We start from the raw sequence: 25299 nt of genomic DNA, 5'->3' as shown, positions 1-25299 counted from the left end.
CTCAGGCTGGGAGCCCACTGAGCTCTTTACCTGGATGACTCCTCCTTCAGGTTTACCTCAAATGCTGGAGGATGGTCTGCCCTGGCCCTCAGTGCCTGCCTCAGGGCTCTTTCCATCATCCAGAGAGTCATCGTTGCAGCCTTCTGGGCCCCAGGGTTTGCCTGCAGAATTTGCAGGAGCCTGGGATCCTGAGCAACCTCCCAGTGCCTAGCCCTGTGACTCCTCCTGCCACTCGCTTACAGGTGAGCCCAGAGGGCTCTGCCACCCACTCTCAGCCTGGGTTAAGAGGCCTTGCAGACCTCTCGAGACCCTCCTCCCTGCTGGTTTTCCAAGAGGAATTGAAAGGAGGAGAAAGCCAGAGCCGTGTGTGGGGCTTTCAGATCCTGACCTGTTCATCACAAGCCCTGCTCCTTTTCCAGTTTCCTTGGTTGGTCTTTCAGGGCTCAGTGCTCAGAGTCACCTGGGTGCCAATCCCCACTTCTTTTGTTTTAATATGTGGCTGGTACAAGTCACCTTTATTTTTTTCTTCAGTATGCCTGGGACTATTCCAGGCACTGGGAATACTGCAGTGAATGAAACCTATAAAGAGCCTGCCAGCTTGGAGCTTAACCGTCCAGCATGGGGAGAATAATCATTTATATGTTTACATCTCTCTTGGATCTGGACCCCTCCCCTCTCCCTCCAACTGCTACCCCATCTCTCCTTCCCTTTAAAGGAAACACCGTCAGAGGGTTGTCTAGACTCTGCTCCAACTGCTCTGATGAAATTATCTGTTTGTGAGAAGAGCTTTCTGGGTAGAACAAATAGCAAGTGGACAGGGGTGTTCACGGGATTCCAATAGTCCAGGGTGCTGGGGTGGGTGGGAGGGCAGCAGGGATGAGTCCTGGGGGGAAACCCTAGAGAGAGGTGTGCTTCTCCTCTGAGGAGCCCCAGTGTTCAAAGCAGCACTACTTGTAAAAACCAAGATGTGGAAGCAACCTAAGTATCACCCAACAGATGAAAGCTTTAAATGTATATACATTTTATAGATATATATACACATTATATATGTATATATAATGTATATACATATAATGGAACACTACTCAGGCATAAAAATAGAATGGAATTTTGCCATTTGATACAATATGGATGAAACTTGAGGATAGGATGCTTAGTGAAACAAGTCAGACAGAGACAAATACTGTATGTTGTCAGTTATATATGGAGTCTAAAAAATAAGGGAAAGGAGTACATATAACAAAACAGAAACAGACTCACTGATACAGACAAGAAACTAGTTGTTACTGATGAGGAGAAGAGGGTGGGGAGGGGCAAGACATGGGTAAAGGATAAGAGACACAAACTACTATGAGTAAAATAAACAGGCTGTGTGTGGTTAGGAATGCTTACATGTATGTTTTAAAGTTAAACAAGCCCCAGTTCTGCCCTGAAGATGTTGATGGATGCTGGAGGGGATACAGCTACCTTTGTAAAATAGGTGCCAAGCTTTCTAGCAGCTCAAAGGAAACAGCTCCTCAGGCCTCCTGGAGGAGGTGGATGTGTGACCAACTGTACAATTCTTTTAAGAAAGTGGGCTGTTTGGAGTTTTTATATTTTCTAGATTTAATTTTGTTAACTTTGTTTTCCAGAAAATTATTCATATGGCCTAATATGGCCATTATATACGTATGAAGTTGTTCATTACATTTTTCATAATACTTTTTTCCCACACTATTTTTTGTCTTGTAATAAACTTTTTTTAATTGCTAGACAAGGTTCATCTATTTTCAATTAGAAAAAATAATACTTTTCTTTTCCAAAACCAACATTTATTTGTGTCCATCACACACAGTGTTTGCTTTCCAACTATTTTAGGTTTTCTATATTAAATTCCTCCCCCATTTCCAATGTTTGAAAGTTTATTTTCAATTCCTTGTTGAATGTATGCTTTGTATAATTTCAAATTTGCTAAATAAACAAAAAAAGTTAATCTTCACTGAAAAAATGAAAGCACGGCTGCCATAAAGGGAAACAGACACCAGAAATGAAGTTACAGTGAGTGACAGAGAGAAGAATAAATTTTCAGCATCAGGAAGACAAAGACAATCAAAAACAAATCAAAGAGAAAAGCAATTCCATACAAAGAATTAAAAATATGTGGAAAAACTGACAAAGTGCATATCAGAAAGCTCACATCTGAGGAACTGCAATGCTTAGTGAATCTCAAAAGACATCCCTGAATTCACCTAGTCCTAAGAAAAAGAACCTTTCTAATGACTTCCAATCACACCACTACATTTACATAAATATTAAAAACTCATAACATGCTTTACCTGGCATGAAAGACACCTTTTTTCACAACAGAAACCAGCAAATACCCTTCAAGGTGAAGCACAAAGCACAGCTCCTTGTGCTGCTTCTAAAAGAGACAGAAGGAGCCTGACTGGATATTGCAACAGTGTGGTTCTCAGGGAGAGCCACTTCCCCCATTGGCTTACCTTTCTCCCAGCTACTTTAAGGATACAAGATGCTGGGGTCTTTGAAATCTCCTTCAAGGAGAGACCGCTGACAAACCCTAGTTCCGTGGTAGTTAATGATCCTGTACTTGTGGGAAACACTGAAAAATCAAAGATCTGTTTTTCCCTGGCTGTTGTTGGTAATAGCTTCATTTGGCTTCACCTGCTGATGGTTTGGTGGCGATCAGGGAAGGCCCCTTCTCAGCTACCACTCACTTTATACCAGTGTTTCCTGACTTCCTTGAGCACGAGAATCCCTGGGGCCCTTGTTGAAAGCACAATCACCTGGTGCTTCCTGGAGGACTCAGCAGCAGGACCAGGAGTGTGGACTTTACATGGCACCAGGGGCTTCTTAACAGCAGCAAAGATGTAAACAAATCATTCAGACTCTGCAAATTGTGTATCTCATAAGCAGTTAATATCCAGAATATGTAAAGAACTCATACAACTGAACAGCAAGCAAACAAGTACTCTGATTGAAAACTGGGCAGAAGATCTTCTGAATAAACATTTTTCCAAAGAAGATATACAGTTGGCCAATAAGTAGATGAAAAAGATGCACAGCATCACTAATCATCAGGGAAGTGCTCATCAAAACCACGATGAGATATCACCTCACGTCTGTTAGAATGGCTATGATCAGGAAAAAAAAAAAAAGGAAGAAATAAATAACAAATGTTAGAGAAGATGTTAAGAAGAAGGAACCCTTGTGCATTGTTGGTAGGAATGTAATTTGGGGCAGTCACTGTGGAAAACAGTATGGCATTTCCTCAAAAAATTAAAACTAGAACTACCATGTGACCCAGCAATCCCACTTCTGGTATTTGAGGAAAAGGAAAACACTAACTGGAAAAGATATATGCACCCCTATGCTGACTGCAGCGTTATTTACAATAGCCAAGATACGGAGAAAAGCCAAGTGTCCAACGATGATGAATGGATGAAGAAATTGTGGTATAGAGTCAGAGGATGGCCGCAGCCACAGCAGGTGGATCCCCAGGCCCATCCCACAGCCCCGCCAGCGCCCTACTGCCTGCCAGCCCCTCCGCAGGTGCTGCTGAGGCACAGGGACTCTTGGCACCACCAGGCCATGGTCCTTTTCCTGAACAACATCTCCCTAAATGGGTGTCCCTCAACCTGGGCCCAGGAGGCGAGAAGCCCCCACCCCCACCACTGCCACCGACAGATGCCCACGAGCCCCATGCAACACCACCTGGACTGCCCTTTGGCCTGCCTTTGCCCAATATCATGAGCAGGGCCTAGGCCCCCCCAGGGCCTGCTCGGCCCTGCACCTGCCCCCATTAGCGTGGGCCTTGGCTGGGGCCTAGGCCTCAATGGGCAGCACCAGAGAAGGCGCATCGCCTCCCAGCACTGTTCCCTCATGTTTCTGAAAGACACAGTGGGACGTACCTTGGTTCAGTGGACAATGCACATATCTGGGTCCCTGAGACACAAAGTCCTGAAGAAGACTCACTTCATCAAGAACATGAGGCAGTATGATACCGAGAGCAGTGGGATCATGCTGATTTGTGCCAAATGGTCCCTGCATGTGGCCTTCTTGGTCCTGCCCTACGGAGAAGGCTGGTGGGTCAGTGACCTGCAGGGGAACAACCAGAAGCAGAGGCATCCGTCTGGCAACATTTTCGTGTCTTCTGAGATGGCCTTTCAGTTGGAAGGTGTGGAGCTGGGGGCAGGTGGAAAGGTTGTGTCCTACACCAAGTTCCTGTACCCCACAAAGCCCTGGTCACACTTAAGCCGGACAGCCATGGCCCATGGCCTCTGCCCTGGCCCAGTGTCCCCACTAGTCTGCCAAGGTCGAGATGCAAAATGGCCCCCACCAGGGTGACAGCAGCTGGCCTAGAATTATGGGCCAACATGTGGGATGCCCTTGAGTACCACCCTGACCTCCTGGACAACCCTCAGTGGCCCTGCGGCAAGCACAAACACATCCTCATTTTTGCATCCTACAGGACCATGGTGACAGAGTATGTGAAGCCCTCCAACCTTAAGGAGGACATCAACGAGAATTTCCAGAAGTTCCCACACCTCAAGCTGACAGTTAGTAAAATCAGAAGTTTAAAATGAGAGTGTGGCCTGGAGCCCCTGACGGTGTCCATGGCCTACATGTACTTCAAGAAGCTGGTCCTTCAGGGCAAGTGTAACAGGCAGACCTGCCAGCTGTGCGCAGGCACCTGCGCGCTGCTGGCGACCGAAATCGGCAGCGATCTGCACAGGAATGTTAGGAAGCAGCTCATTGACAAGTTAGAAGGGAGGTTTCAATTCAAGAGACTGAACCTCACCGGGTTTGAGTTCACCATGCTCATGGCCTTGGAACTTGCTCTGTACCTTCCCGAGAGCCAGGTGTTGCCTCATTATCGACTTCTCATGCAGCAGTTCTAGCCTGGCCCTCCTGAGCCTGGCACCCCGGCACCCCAGGGCTGCGGCATGCACGTGGGCCCAGAGGTGGCTCCCGGCCCTGTGGTGTAGGCCACCAGCCTCCCTGGCTGGTGCTGCTCTTCCTTCCCACCCTTGCTTCTTGGGGGACTCTGCTTTCACTCCAAAGCACACCACACTGCCACGGCGTTTCTGAGCATCTTCCTGAGTTCTCCCAGGAACAAAATATGGGGGTTTGTTACTGTTTCTTTTCTTCCTGTGCCTGAGACTGGTCTGGCACCAGGACTTTGTGACGCATGGTGGTGAATCCGGACTTTGCAGCATCTTTTTCTTTCTTGGCGTCCCCTGGCCTTCTGCAGACTGTTGCAGCCACTGCACTAGCATCTCAAAGGAGATCTGTGTTTCCAGATCTTCCTCAACCCACTGAATTGCTGAGTTAACCTGTTGAAGCATCAATCTTGGCTAGTTCGGTGGGTGTGGAAAGTGCCCTTTGGAAAACACCCACCCCAGCCCCGCCACATCAGCCTGGCTACTTCCCAGCCCAGACCCTGGGGCTTGTCAACCTCCCTCCCCGCATCCCACAGGCAGAGCTCTGATATCAGCCTCAGCCAATGAGAGCAGGCTCCGGTTTGTCTTTATCTCACCTTTTACTCTGGACCTGTTCTTCTGAGAATGGGATCACTGTGAAATCCCAATACCCCGAGTGTCACACCCCTCAACCTTGCCCACCCCATGCAGGGGCCCACCCTTCATCTTTCACCAGGAAAACCCCTCTTGCCCATGACACTTGAGACCTTCGGGTTGATGGCTCTGCCAGCTCTTGATTTTCCTAAGGAATATTGTCGAGAAAACAGGTTATTTATTGTCATTTAGGATGTGGGTATGTGTTTTGGTTTTTTTTTTAAGTAAACAAAAACTGGTTAAATTAGGTCTGCTGAAGCTGTAACTTGAACCACACTTGACCCTTGAGCAGGGAGGAGACTGACCTCACAGCCCTGCCTCCCTAAAGGGCTGGTGCCCGTGCCTTCCCCTCTCCCCCCCCAGGCAGGAAGGAGAAGCACCTTGGCCAGTGCAGCCCACCCTGAGTGGACCCTGAGGGCGGGTCAGTGCCCACACGTGAGCTCCTCTGCACCATCTCCGCTACTGGCCCCACGAGAAATACCGAAGACCGACGACGGAAGTTTCTCCCTTCATGGGTCAGCTGCTCTAAAAAAGGACCATGTTGGCTGGGCCATTAAGTTGCTTCCCCACAACTGTCCTATCATCCTGTCAGTGGAGGGGCCCCAGGACAGCCCGCCCTATGTGCCATCCATGTGGACTGGTGCTTTTGCAGCAGGGAGATGCTAGCCTGCATCACTGCAATCAAACTCCAGCAACTCAGCCTAGACCCCAGAAGAGGTGCAGGGGGCACCTGCAGACCCACTCCCACCCTGTTAGCAGCTGCTCCTCCTTCCTCAGTCTCTCAATTCCTGGGGGACTGCAGGATGGAGCATGAAGCCCAAATCTATATTCCACCCTTATTGAGGATTGCCTCTTCCTTACCTCCCCAGGATGGCCCACCAAACCCCGACATACACCAAGAGGGGATTGGAGGATGAAGCTGCTAGGCCCCAGGCAATTCTTCTGGAAAGTGACCTGTCCTGCCACCACAGCGTCTCAAGTCTTGGTGGCACTCCTATTACAAGCACTGCAAGGGACTGACTTCCAAAACCTATGTCCTGGTTTACACTTACCCTTGCGGGACACACCTTGGGAATTTCTATACAAATATTAGAATGGCTGATACAGTAATTTAAGTTTGAATGTTTATGTAGTGAGATTTAGTCATTTACCAAACCTGTCTGTAACCTTCCCCTTAGTGCGTCCTTTTTTTAAACTATGCAACAGCTGCCACCATGTGGTACTCCAGCAAAGTGAGTATTTAAGGCAAACTTCAGCCGAAACCCTCTCCCTCTAGAGCCAGCCCAGCTGTCCATGCATCCAAGGGCCTGGTGCTACACCCTCAGCCCCCAGCAGGCACTGTGGATTTAAATGTTGAAAGCCGGCTGTTGGACCTCAATGTCAAGTTGTGTCACGGATCTGTTTGCAAATAGTGATGTATTTATCCTTTCAGTTTGGTTTTGCAACATGAAAAAAAATTGTGGTATAGATATACAATGGAATCTTATTCAGTCAAATGAAAAAGAAATCTTACCACGTGACACCATGGAAGGAACTTTAGGACATTATGATCAGTGAAATAACCCAGACAGAGAGAGCAAATACTACATGATCTCACTTGCACGTGGATTCATAAAAAAACAAGCAAAAAAAAAAAAAAAAAGTAAAGTAACAAAGAAACCAAATCCAAGCTCATAGACACAGAGAGGAGATTGGTGGTTGCCGGAGGCAGAAGGTGGCTGGGGTGAAATGAGTGATGGTGAAAAGGTCCTAACTTCCAGTTATAATATAAATAAGTCATGGAGATTTAAGGAACATGAATACTATATTGCATATTTGAAAGTTGCTAAGAGAGGAGACCTTCAAAATTCTACAAAAGATTTTTGGATCTATGTACAGTGACAGATATCATATAGACTTTTAATAGGGAAGAATGAATCTGACTTCATATTGGATCTGTTTCTTTCACTTTAACTGTGTATTCTGTTGCTTTTGCTATAAGGTAATCACTAAGGGGAAGTGGCCTATAGCCTGAAAAATAAAACAAGCCTGAATTCAAACTCAGGTAGGATGGTTCTTTGCAGCACTAGTCCAGCATCTTTTGGGTCTGCTGGCTTTCTGAAAAAGACGCTATTCCTTGTCCCAACAACTCATCTCTTGATTTATTGGCATGATGTGCAGTGAACAGTACAAGCCTGGACTCCATAGCAGACTTATTGTGGTGATTATGTCACAATATATGCAAATAACAGTGGGAAATGGGTGAGTGCAGGTCTGACAGTCACAACTGTGTAAATCAACAATCAGGGGTTAGTAAGAACACTTACCATGACTAATGAGAAGGCACAAGCCTCTGTGGCTCAGTGTTGTGTCCTGGCCATCACTGGCCTCCCTACCAGGGCTCAGGAAGCCTGAGCTGAAGTTGGAAGTGCATAAAAATGCTTATATACCAGTCGTTCATATCCATCTGTGTAAGAAGAATTGCACACCATGAACAAGTGGGAATTATTCCTGGAATGCAGGATGGCTGCAACCTAGGAAAATGCATCAGTGCAATATACTACACTAACAGTGTGAGGAGAAAAACAGGATCATCTCAATTAATGCAGAGAAAGAAATTGAACAGATTCACCGCCATCTTCTCAATTTCATGTAAACATGAGAGAATTTTGTGTAAATTCATGTAAACAGATGAGAAATTTAAAGGGTAATATTCACACAAGTTTTTAAACATATATCTAGCCCACCTGGATAATAGCAATTTTAGAAGGATCACACCATTATATATTGCATTGTAACACAAATTCCTTCTGTTCCTCTTGCTGTGTGTCAGGTGTTTTAGAGCATCATCAGACAAAGGGCAAAATTCAGTAGGGATGATCATTGCAAAGGAAAACATATTTGCTTTATGCCATTGAGTTTAACATTGATTGTCCAAGGAAAACCAACCATTATGATAGTCATGCAGAGCTGTGTTTCTCCATGTGGTTATTGATTGTAAACTCAGTCTCATCATGAAACTTTAGGTCCATAGGATCTCGTATTATGACATTGGATCCCTGAGGGAGTCAGAGGTGTCTCCTGAGACCTAGTGTGGAGAGCCACATAGTAGGATAATCAAGGAGGCTGAAGTGAGCTGAGATGTGAGAGCAGATGGTGAGATGTGATGTGGGAGACCACTGGGATCAGGTGGGTCCTGGCTGAGAGGCGCTATGGAAGGTCTTCAGATGTAAAGGGCCTGGCAGGTGAGGAAGGTGTCTATTTATGTTGACCTCCTATTGGAACAGCTCCAGGAGAGTCTCCATTTCAAATACATTCCCAAACCTGTCACATCTTGCTTCTCAAAAGTGTTCATTCAGCAATGCGAGCATGTCTTCTTGGCCAAGTGCTTGGCTAGAGACCTGTAAAATACTCAAAACCAAGGAATAGACTCTGCTTCGAGGTGGCTGAGCTGTTGTAGGTAGAGGACCAGGTAATTAAAATCAAAACCTGTCCCTCTCCCACATTTCATATGATCACTGTTCTTTATTCTGATCCTTTAGGATACACAGGATTTTAGCAGAGCTCCCCAGGGGAAAGCAGACCCAGTGCTCTGGGGATAGGAGAGAGTGTGGACCCAGCTTGGCTGTGCTGAGCAGGAGACCTTTCCCTTTGAGTGACTCCCACTGAGACCTACTTCCCCTCTTCAATTGTCTCCTAGGGATTCTGGGGTGATCCCGCTGTCCTGTGAGCAAACCACTTGCTACCCAAATCTACATCACACACACAAAAGACAAGATGATTTAAAGTATCTTTACTACATTATACTGATTGTCAAAGTATTTTATTTGAATATATATTTACAGACAGTTGGAGGGAGAGAGGAAGGGACAGAGTTGGACACAGATAGGGGCTGGACACAGAATTATACATGTCTGGATGTCACAAGGGACAAGTTCCACTCAGTGGCTCACCTTATATTTGTGACTTATAGAATATTTACATTAGCTTCCACAAGAGATTTAAAAAGAAAAGCAAATCTGTATACTTTAAAGAAATCCTCAGTTTATAAAACGTTCTGATGAAGGCTAAATTGGAAAGGACCATATTTGAATGGAGCAGAGTGTTTGTCATAAGCGGTTACACACCTCCCTCTGGTGGCTGTATGAGGAATGGCATGTGTGTTGCTGGCCCCATGGAACTGTCAGACAAACAGGCAACTTTCACACACATCAGTCTTGCTGCTAGAAGAAAACAAATTCTATAAGTTCAGAAGTTTAGGGTTGCCTTCTATTCGAATTCCTCCTCTTGATCATGGCATGGCCGGGCACTTCCCAAGGGCAGGGTCTCTGAGTATTGATGGAGCCCCTGAGTCAGGCCCTGTGTTCACAGCAGAGAACAGAGAGGAGGTCGCTGCCTCACAGAATCTGCAGGGAGAGGGTGGGAATGTGCTGTGGTCACTTGTCCACATCCAGCCCTGTGTGGTTGGTGCAGAGAAGTTAGTATATCCAAAGACACGTATGACACTTTGATGTTTATATTAACAATAAAACCTAAAAGCAAATTAGAAGTTTATCACACAGCATATTTATTTCAATTCATCTAAATTTATGTAGAACTTGAAAAAAATGAGATTACCATATATTACCAGGCACTTTTCCACTCCACATGAGTCATTACCGTATCCATTGAAAACTTTAGAAAACATGAATTTCAAAGCTGCATAATGTTCCTTCTGATCCCTTGTCATTAAGGGACCTGCTTCTATTGCTCCTGCTGCCAGCTTCTTCCACAACCATGTCTAGTTTGTCTCTGATAGTGGAGCCCAATCCTGTCATCCCCAGGCAGTTTCTAAATCTAGGATCACTCCCTGAACTTCCCGAGCACGATCCCTGTTCTTTTCTCCTAGGAGGGCAGGCATCTCCCACCATGTCTTCTCTCTTTCTGTGGATTCAGAGCTTCTCCCAGACCAGGAAGCTCTTCAATCAGTTCTCAGGCTGCTTTCTGCTCAGTGCTTGACGTATAGTAAATACTCAGTAAAGATTTGGCAACAATAAATCTAAATGAGTTGCACACTACTTCTGATGTCATCCTAAAATCAGAATTAAATACCGGAAAAGAATCAGATGCCTTGAAGCAAAAGAACTAGTTTATTGTTTGCAAGGTTTGCAAACCAGAAACAAAAGCCTTGGCTTATAACTGAAAGTATGTATCCAGGGGGTTAATGGGTTGAAGGATTTTTAAAAGCAAAACCTCAGAATATATAGGTGAGAGATTTGTAAGAGGATTGGAAAGCCCTGGCAGCCTGACTGCAGGTCCTCACGGTTGGACCGCAAGTTTTCTATGATTGGCTGACGTGGAAGCAGCTCCTTAGCGGTTTTACCAGGTGGGACCCTTAGCAGAATCAGAGGTCCTCAGAGCTTTTGTTTGTGGTTTTCTAAGACCTCGGGAGTATGTTACTGAAGCCCAGTTCTGTCATGAGCTATATAGTATCTCAAGCTTCCAAAACCTCCAAGTGGCCAATAGACGTCTGGGGCTCTGTACTCGAGGTGTTTTCTGGAGGTGAACTTGGTTCTGCGGTCAGATTTTGATGTGCTCATTTCTGGCCACATCCTACAAACCCACACAGAGCCTGTGCTCCTGAGTATCATGGGAGAGGCTCAGCCCAGGCAGCCCATCCCCTGGGTCCTCTGATCTCTGCTTCACCTGCTCCCAGTTTACTCATGTGCTTCTGTCTTTCCTCCTCCAGGGAGAGTTCAGAATTTCTTCCCTGTGAGGACCTATGCTATTCTGTGCATCGGGGGCTCAATCTCTAAGCAGGGAAAAGAGGGGTCGCTGACCGTGGCCTCACTCAGTTACCTCAGACCATGGCATCCCCTGACCTTATTTTGATGGACATCATGGCTCCTCCTTCCTCCTCATTTGTGGTTTTGAGCAAAAAGCAGAGCTCCTTCCCCTGCAGAACCTGAATGACATGTCCTAGGGGCTGTACCAGGGGCACAGCAGTGGATGTCTGCTGGGGGAGCCTGAGGGGTGCTAGGCCCTGTGAGCACCTCCCAGGCCTGCTGGCCTGACTCTCTGACCTTCCTGCAGCTTCTCAGGCACCTGGTATGTTTTAAGACTCTTTCTGCTCATATGAGCTCAAGTGGGTGCCGCTTTTGCAATTTGAAATTCGCCTGGATGGAACACATGCAGAGCCCTGCCTTTTTTATTTATGTATTTAGTTTTATTGAAATACAGTCAGTTACAATGTGTCAATTTCTGGTGTACAGCACAATGTCCCAGTCATGTGTATATGTACATATATTCATTTTCATAACGATTATAAGAAGATATTGAACATAGTTCCCTGTGCTATACAGAAGAAATTTTTTTAAATCTATTTTTTATCTAATGACTAACATTTGTAAATCTCAAACTCCCAAATTTAACCCTTCCCACCTCCTTTCTCCAGTAAGCATAAGATTGTTTACAATATCTGCAAGTCTGTTTTTGTTTTGTAGATGAGTTCATAGTGTCATTTCCTCTCTCTCCTTTTTTTAGATTCCACATATGAGTGACACCATATGGTATTTTTCTTTCTCTTTCTGGCTTACTTCACTTAGAATGACAGTCTCTAGGTCCATCCATGTTGCTGCAAATGGCATTATTTTATTCTGTCTTATGCTTGAGCAGTATTCCATTGTATAAATATACCACAGCTTCTTTATCCACTCATGTGTCCATGTACATTTAGGTTGCTTCCATGGCTTGGAGTGCATGCATCTTTTCGAATTAGAGTTCCCTCTGGATATATTGTGGGATTGCTAGATCATACAGTAAGTCTATTTTTAGGGTGGTTTTTTTTTTTTTGAGGAATTTCCATATAGTTTTCCATAATTGCTGCCCCAAACTACATTCCCACCAGCAGTGTAGGAGGATTCTAGGGATCTGCATGTAACTTGATGACATGCCTTATTTTTAATTTAAAAATTTTTAAAATTTAAACCAAAACACAATGATAATCAGTGTCCTCATACGTTAGTCAGCCAGACACAACAGGCCACAAGTAACATGTTATCACTTCTAAGAATAATCAGGAATTGTAAGTTCACAGACACATCAGGAACAGCGGGCGTCCCAGCACTGAAGGCGAGGGCAGGCAGCAGAGCCTGACTGATACTTACAGCACATTCCTTTGCTCTGGCTCTGGCGCTGTCGCAGGCAGGAGAGCTGGAGCTGGCTCTCCATCCAGAGGGGCTTCCCCAGCGGGTTCTGGAGCTGGTGCTGTAGCTCCAAGTAGGGAAACTCTCATCAATATGACTGCTTTCCCATGTGTCTCCAAAAGACAGGAAAGCTCTCACTGCCAATCAACAAACTCTCAGTCCAAGATTCCACCCCTAGGAAGTCTTCCCAGACTGCAGTCCAAGGGATGAGTGTTCTGAGCCTCCTTATTGCTCCTGGCCAGTTCCAGCCTCAAGAGGCTCTGCTCTGTGTGGGCCAGTGCCTTCCCCTCCCCACTCAGCCCATCACACACCCTGCATCCTGCTCACCATCACCCTCTGTGTCCTGAAGCTCCAGATGCTCCAGCTCTGCCAGGAGAAAGTGGACCCAGTGCTTCAGATCTGAGCCAGGCATGCTCAGCTTTAAGTAAGTGAGCATAATCTTTAGGCAGGGAAATTATGTAAGCTGGTGGAAATCCTCTGGGTACTGGTGCAACCAGGTGCCCAGGATGGAGGTCATGACCCTGGGGGTAGTCAGGGGGACACCAGAGTCAGAGACCTGGCCTTGCCTAACACAAGGTGCTCCCAGAGCAGCCCTGCAGGGACCTGCTCCAATTAGCATTCAGCTACTCTCTATGTAGAGGGCGGTTCTGCTCCACATCCCATCCCACCTGGCAGTCTGGAAAAATGGCGGGCCTCAACACAGAGAGGGGGCTGCTACAAGCCTTCTGAAGGGACAGCCCTTGGTCAGTGGTGTGACCACCTCTCTACCTCTTCAGGGACACCTGTTACACTGTTCTTTCCATCTCCTTGCTCCTCCCTACTGGATGGCACCTTTTTGAGGACAGGCAGGCTGTCTGCTCTGGGCACTGCCCTCTCGGGAACACAGGAGCTTCTCTATAAGTGTCTGACCTAGGAGGGAATAGACAGGCTTTGTCTGCCACTCAGGCTTCCCGTGGGCCTCCTCCCACCTCAGACTTTAGCTCCTGCATCTGCCTGCTGACTAATCCTCCAGGGACCCTGCCTGGGTCTCATACTGCCCCTGCCACTCACCTCCCACAGGGTGGGCTCAGTGGTCCCCTGAGGCTCACTGGGTCCCCTGAGCACCAGCTGGTCCTCACCATTGAGAATCCACCAGATGGTGAGCAGGATGCCTGCCTCTGCCCATCCACAGAGCCTACAGCTTCACACAGTATTTGGGGGAATCCTTCCTTCTTCAATCAAAGAGACTCACTGTTTCAGCTGGTGCAGGAGTCCACTGTCCTCATCACTATAAGGGAGGACACATCCATATCTAGATGAAACAAGGAAGGCACCACATGGACTATCCTGGGAACACTACATTAAGGTGATGTCGAGTGTGACAGTGTGACTCCTGGGAGAGTGGAAGTCCTGGAGGGCAGGGCTGATTTCTGCTCCCCACATTAAATGATGGTTGACCCTAGAAAAGCACCTGTCCCTAGGGGCCCTTCCTGTATATTTGAGGAATGAATGAGCCCAACCCACACCATCATACAGATCTGAACTGGCCTGGGACTCCACTTCTCCCTCCCAGGGATCCCTGCTCACACTCTCCTAGGACCGAGACTGCTAATGGAATCACCTATCCCCTTTGAAATGGGAAAACACTTCCAACCAAGGCCAAAGTCCCAGTGACACAGGAGGTAGAGGCTTCCTCAGGGGCAGGAGGACAATGACCAATTAGCCCAAAACAGCCCCTTCAACTGACCATTCCAGGGGCCAGGTCCCCAGAAAGCACTTTCCATGAAGGACCCACTCTGCTCCTACCCTCCTAGGGCATGATCCTCTGTTGACCCCGATGTGCAGAGGGGCAAACTGAGGCTCAGAGAGGTAGAGTGACAATGCCACACGTGACAGCTAGTAAGTGGCTGAGTCACCAGTGTCCTTGAGGACAGAGTACTGCCTTAGGAACAGAAGTTCCACGACCTGCTGGGTGGTGGTGAAAGCTCTATAATTGCAGAGGAATGTGCGAGTAGAAGGGGTTGCTGCCCAGGATTCAAGTTTCTCAGCATCACCAGTACAAGGGGTCGTGCGTGATGATTAAATGCATTAATGTCTCAGATCATTGTGTCAGCATCGCAGTGCCAGCACCTCCCTGCATGAACTACCTCATCTCTGTGACTGCTATCACAGCATCCCATTGTAGAGATTAGAACACAGAGGCTGATCCTGGGGTGGGAGGGATCAGAATTGTGAGGCCAACATGGACACGTGGGGATATAGGAGAAACAGGACAATCTGTAGAAAAATGCAGAAACACACTTGACTGAACATGAACTGAAATTCTGTCAAAGTCTTTTTCTGAGATTCTGACTCATATGTGGGCATTGACTTTGCATCTGGCCAAGGCAGGGCCTGGACTGTGAGGGCGGGTGGGAGAGATGGGGCATCAGATTCCTTTGGCAGCAGGTCTCTAAGAGGGAGCCTAGGGGAGGAGCAGGGCAGCTCTGGGACCTGGGGCTTCCTGAGGGTGAAGTCTCATCACTCATACTCACCCTGAGCCCGTCCTGGACTGTGTTGTTTCCGTGGGGCACCTGCTGCTCCTGCAGGGAAATGGAACAGGGGACTCCATGGACCAGGTCTTGTCCCATGTACTGTGTGGAGTCCTGCAAACACAATGCCCAGCCACCGGGCAGAAACCTCAGAGCCCCGTCTGGCTGTCTTGGCTGGCTTTCAGACCCACAATGTATCTCCAGTCCAGACACACACACTCAACCCTCTGCACAAACCTTCATCAGGGACAAAAAAGCTGATGACCTGAGGGCCTTAGATTTCCATTGGCACAGATAAGAGCCCCCTCAGGAGTCCTGTTTCCCCACTGCCAGCCCTGTCCTCAGGTGTGACCATGACAGGACCACCAGGTTACCACGTGTTCGATAACCCATTCCTGCCCAAAGGGGACACCTCCCCTCACGTCCCCCTACCCCAAGATGGAGATGAGGGAAAGCGGGCCTGCCCAGGGAGGGCTCCCAGAGGAGACTGGGCCAGAACTGGCCTGCTCCAGGGCACCTAGTGTTACCTTAGGTGACCTCCTCATAACAGACCAGAGGCGTTGGGACTGAGGGTTCATCCAACGCCTACAGCCTCTCAGAAACCTCTCACTGCAGGGTTTCCTGGAAGAGAAGCCCCAGGAGTTCATGAAACAGAAAAAGAACATGTTTCTCTGTGAAATGTCTCCAACCAAGTGAGCTGGCTCTGGGGCTATCACTAGAATGTGGGTGCCTGGTAACCACTTTCTATTTTTGTTGGGGTCGTTGTCAAGGAAGGACATCACTTCCTTTGGTCCACATCCTTGAACCCTCTCCTCAGACAACACCCCTACATACAACTCTCTTGGCTGCTGCCTTCTCATGCCCTTCTCCATGCAAACCCACATCTTCCACAGTTACAGCAGCCCTACCCTCTCCACAGCTCCCGGGGAGCTGTGAGGAGATGACCTGGCTTCTAGACTCAAGTCCTTGTTCTTACCTGTTCTCAATCCTGGATTTATCCTGGTGTTTCTCCAGGATGGTCTCCCCTCCTGCACAGTAGGGATGATTCTAGCTCATACTTCTAGGGATGTCCTCAGGCACATGTGGGATAAGACCTGAAAAGTGTGGGAGTGGTGACACTTGTAGGTGATGCCTCCAACCCCATTTTTCTTTTTTTTGGTCCTATTAGCACCCTCACATCTGTTCCTCTCCTGATCCCACCCCATAGTCCTTATTTAATATCACTGTCCATGTGTGTCTATGTGTGTGTGTGTGCTTGTGCACACGTGTAAGCCAGTGCTCAGTCTCTGTGTGGCCAACAGAAAACTGCCCTCACATGGGAGGGCTGGGCAAGAGCTTCCTGTGGTCTGAGGGTTTCTAATTTCCAGTGCAAACCTGAGGAAAGTGGTTCAAGCCTTGGCCAGCAGGTCAGAGCACCATGACTCCAGGCCATACAGGTAGCAGGGGCTGGAGCTGGGATCACAGACTCACACAGTCAGTTCCTACTGTCCACACTCAGAACCACGGTGTTGGGGGCAGGGAGACTGTCCCCTTCATGGGCACACAGCCTGGCAGAGTAATGTTCTTTGGCTGGACACGGTGGTGCAGGGACAGATGGGCAGTTGAAGGGTTGTTGTCCCTAGAGAGATTTGACAGTCTCATTTGGTGCTGCCTCTGTGTTCCCGTCCTCACATGCCTCTCCCAAGTTCCAACCCCAGTATAAACAGTCACCTTCCTCAGGAACAAGAGGATTTTTATCCACTGGAGTAAGAAGACCCTCAGCCTCAGTGGGAATTCCCTGGGGATCAGTTTCTCCCAGTGATTTCATGAGGAACGTGTATCAGATTTGATCTAGTCTCGTAAGTGTCTCAGGTTCAGTTGGCCCCAAGCTGCCCTCTGGAACTCTCTTCCCACCCCTCCCTGATCCTTACAGCAGCTCCATCTCCCCGCCTGGTCAAACCAGAACCTGGGGCTTTGTCTGCTCCCTGTTTCTTCCTCACCCCACATGCAGTCAGCTCTTCCCCTTTCCCTGGGTCCCAATTCCAAATACATTCACCTCTCTGTATCCCCCTCCCCCTCCTGTCCAGGCCGCCACTGACACTGTCCTGGATTCATGCTCTTTGCTTCCCTTTCTCACTCCCTCTGACCCAAAGGATTGATGTTTAAAACACAAATCTGTTACTGTCACTCTGCTAACACAAAGAAATCTCTCAGAGACACTTAGCGGAAAAGCCCCAACCCTAGCCAAGTCCTCAGGAGCGTCCCCAGGAGGTAGCACCTTCATCCTCTGGGTTTACACAGTGCTAAATGCTGTGATACCCAGACAGTGTAAACCGATCAAAATTTCATTTCTTTGCCACATAGGAGAAGTTTACAGGCAAGAAAAACTGCTCATGGAAATGGTGTGTCTATGAACAGGGTGATCTGATTCATTAGGGGTTGTGTCTAGCTGGACATATGATTCTGGAGAAGGAGTTATCTGCCAGGTGAGCAAGGGCTCCAGGCAGATGCACGTCCCCTAATCCCTGAATCTGGGAATGTGGGTGTTCAGCTCTGACAGGCTGCAGGCAAGGCTGTACCCAATGTAGGATGGGATGAGATGGGAAGGGCTGAGCCTCTCACATTCATTTCACAGAGTGTCTGGGGTCTCCACTTTGTAGCTCTTACCTCAGTAGGAATGGTGGCACTTGGGTATCCCATCACCGAAGTGGAGCAGATGTGAGTCTGGGGTCTGGTGAGACCTGGGACTGCACCTCACTTGTGGACACCTGAATCCCCATCCCTCATGAGGGCAGAAGATATGCCACTGGCACAGAGTGTGGTGTGCAGAGTCAGGGTGGGTAAGCCTCCTGTGAGCTCCCTGGTGGCCAAGGGGACAGGGGCTTCACCCCTCAGTCTTAACTCTGTAGCGAATCATTGGCCCTCTGGCTAACTTATGATGCCCACTAAAGACTTAATGGCTTACATGTCTCTAGCTGCCCAGGGCCACCTTAGGCCACTGTGCTGTAGAGACATGTCTGAACAGTAGTGAACTGGCCTCAGCATTTCGCCACCAAGGCCCTCCTGGCAAATTCCATCCTGGCCCCTCCACCAACTCCTCCCATATCTTGCTCTCCTCCCCTTGGTGTTTCTGTATGTGCTTCTACCTCCACACTTTACCTTTTGCTGTTTTCTCAGTTTGGGATGTGCACTTTCTTCCTTTAGTCAGCTCATGGGCTCATCTCAGCCCGTGTGGCACCCACTGCAGGGACCTACTGCAGCAGATGGCAGGGGAGAGAAGGCCTCTGAGCAGTGGTGGGAAGGAGAAGGAGCCACTGTGGTGCTCCACATCCTGGTTGTAGAATCTTCGCAGTGACTGATCAGGGTGTGAAGGCCTGAATTTTGCTCTGGAGAAAGATACCCTGGGGTTTGGTTCCCTGCTACCTGTCCTCCCTGGGGGAATTGGGAGCTCCCTCAGTGCAAAAAGGCCAGAGTCACAGGGCCCGGGGGCCGGGGAGAGAAAGGAGAAGCCTCCTCAGGCCTTGTAATGGGGTAGCAGGGATCCCAGCATGCAATCTGGCAAGGGCCTGGGCCAGCCTTTGGGCTCTGGAGAGATTCATCAGGGCAGAGGCTTTCAAACTTTAGACTCTCAGCAGCAGAACCCTTTCCTTGCACACAAGGGACTTAGAGCACTCAAGTTCAAGCCTGAGGGAAGTGGGGTGGGGCTAGAGCCCTGGAAGCCAGGACCTCCTCCGAAGGACACCCTGGATCCAGGCTGGCGGACACACACACCCAGAGGAGCACTGCTCTAGGAGGAAGTTGGGACACAGGCTGCCCCTGTAGGCCTGGGACTGAGATGACAGCTCAGGGTCTTTTCTGGTAATGGAAACCTTCTTTTTGCTCACCTTTGGTATTTGATAATGACCCTCTGCAAACTCTCGCCTGCCTTTTCTGTCCTTCAGAGGAGCCTATGGAAAGGATGGACCTTGCTGGACTCCATGGGGCCAAGGGAAGCCCTGGATGTCAACATGAGAACCACAGGTGGGCTTGAGCTGGCCTTTGGTCCTGCCACCTACCATGTCAGGGAGGCCTGGGTCAAGGGACCAGATTTCTGAGTTTCTAGATTGTTTTTTGTGGAGGAAGTAACTTCTCATATGGGTAGCATTTCAGATTATCCTGGTTCTAAGAAAACCAGACAGTCTGAATTGGACCCCAGTTTCCTGACCATAGAATGAGGTTAAAGAGGCCCCTGCCCTGCAGAAAGGGGGTGCTCCTGTCTAGGGAGGATACACTGTGTATGATTTCCTTCCTCCTCTCTGGCCTGTGGGGTGTGTCTCCAACAAATGGAAGCCTCCTCACCTGGCTGCCAGGCATGGGCCCCTGTACTGTGCCACTGGTGTTGTCAAGTCCAAACTCATTCTGCTAGCCACATGACAGGCCAAAAAATTGGGAGACAAGGTGTGGCAAGGAATAGCGACATTATTCAGAAAGCCGATAGACAGAAAGGAATGGCCAACTAATGTATTTGGAGAACCATCCTGCTCTAGTCAGAATACAGGCTCCTTTTGTATGAGATAAAAAGGGTGGGGGGAAGGGGTGTGGTTGATTTTTGCAAGCTTCTTGCTGCAGGCACTCTTTGTTCTTGCAGCTGTCCATGTGGGCCAGGTCCTGATGTCCCTGTAAACTTCCAATAAATCAAAAGTCATTCTCTATTTTGCAACTTGCCATCTCCACTTAAGTGCAGAAGTGCTAACATCCTTCAAGGTCAGAGCCCCCAAATAGGTTCTCCTGTGTATTTCATACTAAAGGCAACATTGTTTCACAAAAGGTGCAGAGCTGGCAAGACTGAGCCTAGAAAGTAGCTGCACAGTGGTTGAAGCTAAAGGAACAGATCCAATACAGAGTCAAATTTGTTCCCCTCTATTGCATTGGTAATGCAGTGGAAAGAGTACCTGGGGAGGCGGGGGTGGCCAGGGTGTTGGGGCCTACAAGTGGGTCCTGCCTTGGAGGCTGCCGCAAGGTGGGTGCCTGAAGGGTACCTTTAGTGCTTGGGCAGTGGTGGTTCTATGTGCAGCAGACAGTGCCCAAGAGATTGTGCCAGGGCAAGAGACTCCTGGGAATTTCAGGATTCCAACTGGTGCTCCCTCTGTCCAGTTATTGGCTGGGATGAGAAATGAGATGACAGAGAAGGGAGAGGTCTGCTTTACAGGATGACAAAACTTTAAGTGACGATTGTGGTTTCCGAGCAGACCACCATGTTTTCTTTGCCTTGCCATTTCATCTGCAGGTTTGGTGGCAAACTACAGGCTTGAAGTAGTGTTCCAGTTAAGATTCCTGATGGGCTCAGGTTATCTCTTTGCACCTTCTTTCCCAAGTGGAAAATGGGAATACCATCTCCTAGTAAGATGTAGGTTCTGAGCACAGTGCCTACATATGGTAAATATTGCATAAATATAGTCAGAATTGGTATAACTGAAGGTCTTTTTAGAAAAAAACAAGGACCTGTTTGGCTAAACTGTTCAAATGAAAGATTTATTGATCCACTTTTAATTTCTGTGACTACATCTTTGTGTTGTGAGGAGCAAACCAAGAAGATTGAGTCCTGGGTCTGCCAGCAACTCACCAGGTGCCTTGGGCAAGTTACTCCTCTGAGCCTCAGTTTTCCCATCTGTGAAATGGGTTTACAACATATGACCCATAGATTGCTAATGTCTCTTCTCCAGCCAGGCTATTAGAGTTGGGGTGAACTTCATCTGGTAGAGTTGCTTCCCCAGGAGTCTGGTTTGGGGGAGACAGCTTTTGCAGGCCTAGAGGTTATCAGGGCTTAAGGGACTGGGCTGGCCAAGATCTATAAGTAATTAAGGAGTTGATGAGCCTGATAAAGCCCCAATAATAGCCAATGTCCTTGGAAACTGGTAATCCCAACTTCATTGGCAGACAGGATTCAAAGAGTCTTGCCTGGAGGTAGTGGGGCATAGTGTTCCAGTGATCTCTGGGCCCGCCTCCCAGCTCTAGGAGAAATGGGACCTGTGCAGAGTGCCCCTTCTGGCTAGTCAAGGGCTACCCAGGCCATTCCAGTCTAGCAGGGAAAACTGGCTTGGCTTGGGAGTGTAGGAGGATGAGCATTAGGAGATGAGCATCTTGGGATGGGGAAGGACCACACACTGTGGGAGATGGAGAAGAAGGTGATACTCAGGCCAAGAGCTTCCAGGGGAAAGCCAATGTGAGTCATAGCCCTCAGGTCACAAACTCGAGGGATCTCATCATCCAAACTACAAACTGACAGGAGCCTCCTCAAAACTGTGTGTTTGTAAGTTGACTTCTTAATATTTGGAAGGGGGTCTTGAGATTGGTCTCACTGCAGTCATGCTACCTCTACCTAGCATAATGTCAAGAAAAACTTCTAACTGGGTTAGAATTATCACGTGCCTACTTTACTCACATACTGCAGGTGTCCAAACAAGTGTGTTTGTGGAATCCCTGACCCTGTGGCTCTTGATCTCAAGTTTGAGCCCCTAGAGGGTGAATATACTACCATGCTTCTGAGGTGGAGACAGTCCCCATAGGAACCAAAGTGTTATATAATAAAACCCGTCCTTTATTTATTTCTCTTCTGTCTATAACTGTTCAGCCAGTGCACTATTGAACTTTCAGGGAATGAGAATGGAGACATGGAGAGTTTGTAGAGCCTGAGTGGGGCATGTTTTACAATTCAAGGTCAAGATAGGTTTCTAGAGGAAGTGCCTTTGTGTGAGCACCACACCCAGCTGGACAGCTCAGCCTCCTGCATGCACGGTCAGTTTTCACTTTCTGCTCATTGGCCCCTCATTCTGGAAGTCACCTTGCCAGCCCATGTGGCTCCCTGCTGTTTCTCCAAGCCAGCTTCTCCTCTCCCCTAGGCTGCCCCTGCCCAACTGAGCCAGTCCCATCAGCCGCTGCAAGGGCTGCCTCACTGCTCTCCAAGCCCGCACTGGGCCCCTCTGCACAGCCTCCTCCCCTATCTTTCCAAAGTAAAATGTGCCAGTGTCTTCTGTGGCAGGCAGCTTGGGACACACACGCACACGCACACGCATACGCACACAATTTATTTTTCTTCTTGCTTTGGCTGGCTAACCAGCATTCAATGCCTGAAAGCCTCCCTTCCTTCTCCCTTGGTAACCCTCACTCAGCCTTTAGAACTGTCACCTCTTCCAGGGAGCCATCCCCTGGCTCTTCCTCCCAGGCTGGGTCACAGCTCAGGATGTGCCTGTGCATACATGGCATTTGGGGTCCTTGCCGTATCTTTTAATAATCTGTTTAACTATCTGCCTCTCCTTTGGGTGGGGAGTTCCAGGAAAGCATCTCTGAATCTGTCTTGCCCAGCACCTGATCCTGATCAAGGTAGAGGCCTTGGAGCCAGGCCAATGACAGGGCTAACGGGTGCTCCTGGGCTCCCAGGATTAGACCTTGATAGGAGGCTCTGTCAGGTGCTTCTAGATCAAACTTCCATGGAATCCTGGTCTGGGAAGTTCTCAGCTGTCTCCCCAAAATCTTGGGTGTGCCTTGTGGAGCCCAGTCTATCTGAAACTTGGTGTGGGGTGGGGCGATGGGGAATGGTGGCTACCCTTCAGTCTTGCCACCTCCTCCCAGGCTGGAGCCCAAATAGCTTAACCCTACATCTGGTGGTGATGGCTTGCCAGAAACATTCACCTAGAGGTGTAGAGAGCCCCGCTTTCCCCTGGCTGCTAGAAAGGCACTCTCAACTCTGGCTTACATGTAAAAGGCTCTGCACAGGGTCAGAGTGTGAGCAGGCCAGCCTCTTGGAAAGCTCCTCACCTCCAGGCACTGAGGTGAGGGATGTACCGGGTTGCTGGTCGTGAATTGGGCTTCAGAGTCCAAGCGTCCTGCCTGAGCCGCTGCTGAGCCCTGAGTTGTGGGGTGGGGGATGGGCGCGCGCCGATGTCCCTGAGGCCATCTAGGGTCCAGCCCACCGCCACAGTTTTACTCCAGATGTTTGGCCACGGTGGGTCCCTTTGCATCCTGGTGCCTGGCTCAGCGTCCCTCCTCGTCTTTCTCCTGGCTGCCCTTGGCCCGGCTCCATGAGGGGTTCTCTGCACAGGGTGGGGGTCATGGGGTGAGGCACTCAGCAGCTGAGGTTGACGATCGCCAGGGGACTCCTGGAACCCCCAAGAGCCTTCCGAGTCCTACCCATCTTCAGATTCAGGTCCCTAGTGAACGGGGAGCATGAGGCCCATGGCTGGCAAGTCTCTGCACACCGCAGCCCCGGCAGTTCCCCACTGCCCTGCTGGCCTCAGAGCGTCCCCCAGTTGGGAGCGAGGAGCACCCGGCGCCCTATCCAAGCTGCCAGCGGGAGAGCATTGCAGGGCAAGGCTGAGACTCCACAGTCACCTGGTCAAGAGGAGGGCAGAGGGGAGGGAGGCGGGCAGGGAGGGGAAGTGGAGCCGAGGGGGAGGGGCGGGGGCATCCTCCACAGTTCGCTCCTCATGTGGGCCCAGACACTGCCAGCTGCAAGCTGCTGCGAGGGTCCGGCTGCTGCTGCCACTGCCTCCACCGCCTCTGAAGCCTCAGGAGCCACGGAAAGCGCTGCCGCCGCCACCACCACCGCCGGACTCCCCAGCTGCGCCAGCCTGGGCTCGGGCTGTCACGCCACCACAGCCACTCCTGGAGTCGGAGCTGGGGCCTGATCGCACTGCGCTGGGGTGGGCAGGGGGGGCGTGGCGCAGGGGCGGGCAAGCTGGGGAAGATTCAAGGGTAGGAGCTCCTCTCCCTGGGAGCCGCCTGGGACTGCACCCGGACAGGTGCCTCCCTGCTCACTGCTGCCCTAGGCCTCACCCTGGCCTGGGCTGGTAAGCCACAAGCCCAGGGATCATGGAAACGCTGACGCTGTGATGTCTTTGCTGGACATGCCAATGCCTGTTGGTGCAGGTCAACTCTACCATCCACCTCGGTGAGTGCAGTGGGAGGCAGGACTGAGGATGAGCAGGGGCCCCAGTGGCGCGGTGGGCAGGAGGCATCCAACCTTGGGCTTCGGGCTTGGTGGGCGGTGCTCCCAAGAAGAGCCAGGCTGCGCTGCCCTGTGGGGGAGATGTGCATGGGCAGCATCTTGCACCCTAGGCTCCCGCTGCTCCCCGGGTTTCCAATACCCCTGCGGGGCCTTGTGGCCTCTGTGGACACTTAGGGCCTCAGCTGTGGGGAACGCAGGGCTAGAGGCGCATCTAGAACCTGGCTGGGCCTCAGGCGGGGTAGCGCTAGCCTTTACTTTCAGCTCAGAGCAGCGGGAGTCAGGGGGCAGACAAGGTCCTGGTCTCACCAAGTTGTCAGTGCAGGATCAAAGAGACCCAGCCTGAACTGTGGGTGAATGTGGATGGGTGGGTGTTGTCAGTGTGTGTCGCTGTGTACGTGCCTGTCACCATGTTGATGTCACTGTAAGAGAGCATTGGGGTGTGTGGGGCCATCCTAGCTTGTGTTGGTGAGTGCATGACTGTCTCTCAGCCTGTTAGAGTGGACAGAGTGTCTGCCTGTTTCCCTGGATATCTGTGTATCTCTCAGTATATGTGTGGGACTGTGTGTGTATCTGATTGTGGTGATGGCAGCCCAACCCTGGACAGTCCCAGAGTTTCCTGTGCCCCAAGTGTTGTGAGCTGGCAGATGGTCTTCGGGGTGAGAGCCAGGGGAGAAGCCTGGGCAGTGGTGTGTTGGGGGAGGGTCTGTGTGCAAGATGAGCAGGATGAGACCAATGGAGGGAGAACCAGGAGAGGAAAGAAGAGGAGATAGAAAAGAGGAGGAAGGGGCCTGTGGATGGGGAGTGTGTGGGAGCTGGTAGCATCATGGGGAAATCCCAGATAGTTGGGCGGGTTTTGGGGACTGATGGGTTGCTTTGGGGGAGCTCGTTGGCAGTAGCCTTTATGAAAGTTGGGAAAGACAAGGGAGCCGAGAGAAACTGGGCGTTGGGAGGCATGAGAAGGCATGAATGATGGGACAGGCCAGGCAGGGGTCTGAGGGGTGGTGAGGGACTAGATCTGGGCTTGGTGCGCTGCAATCCCCAGGCAGAGACCTGGGCCAAGCCTGCTTCCCAGTGGTGGGTAGTGGTGTCAT

At 49.7% G+C, this 25299-nt stretch overlaps 1 pseudogene; it reads left to right on the top strand.

Moving 5' to 3' along the window:
* Positions 1-880: 880 nt before the first annotated feature.
* Positions 881-25299, top strand: part of LOC141579212 (CDK5 and ABL1 enzyme substrate 2-like) — a 57084-nt pseudogene continuing 32665 nt past the window's right edge.

The sequence above is a fragment of the Camelus bactrianus genome, chromosome 11, assembly GCF_048773025.1.
Source record: "Camelus bactrianus isolate YW-2024 breed Bactrian camel chromosome 11, ASM4877302v1, whole genome shotgun sequence".
NCBI lineage: Eukaryota > Metazoa > Chordata > Mammalia > Artiodactyla > Camelidae > Camelus > Camelus bactrianus.
Note: the sequence above shows the minus strand (reverse complement) of the source record. Positions and strands in the feature narration are given on the sequence as shown.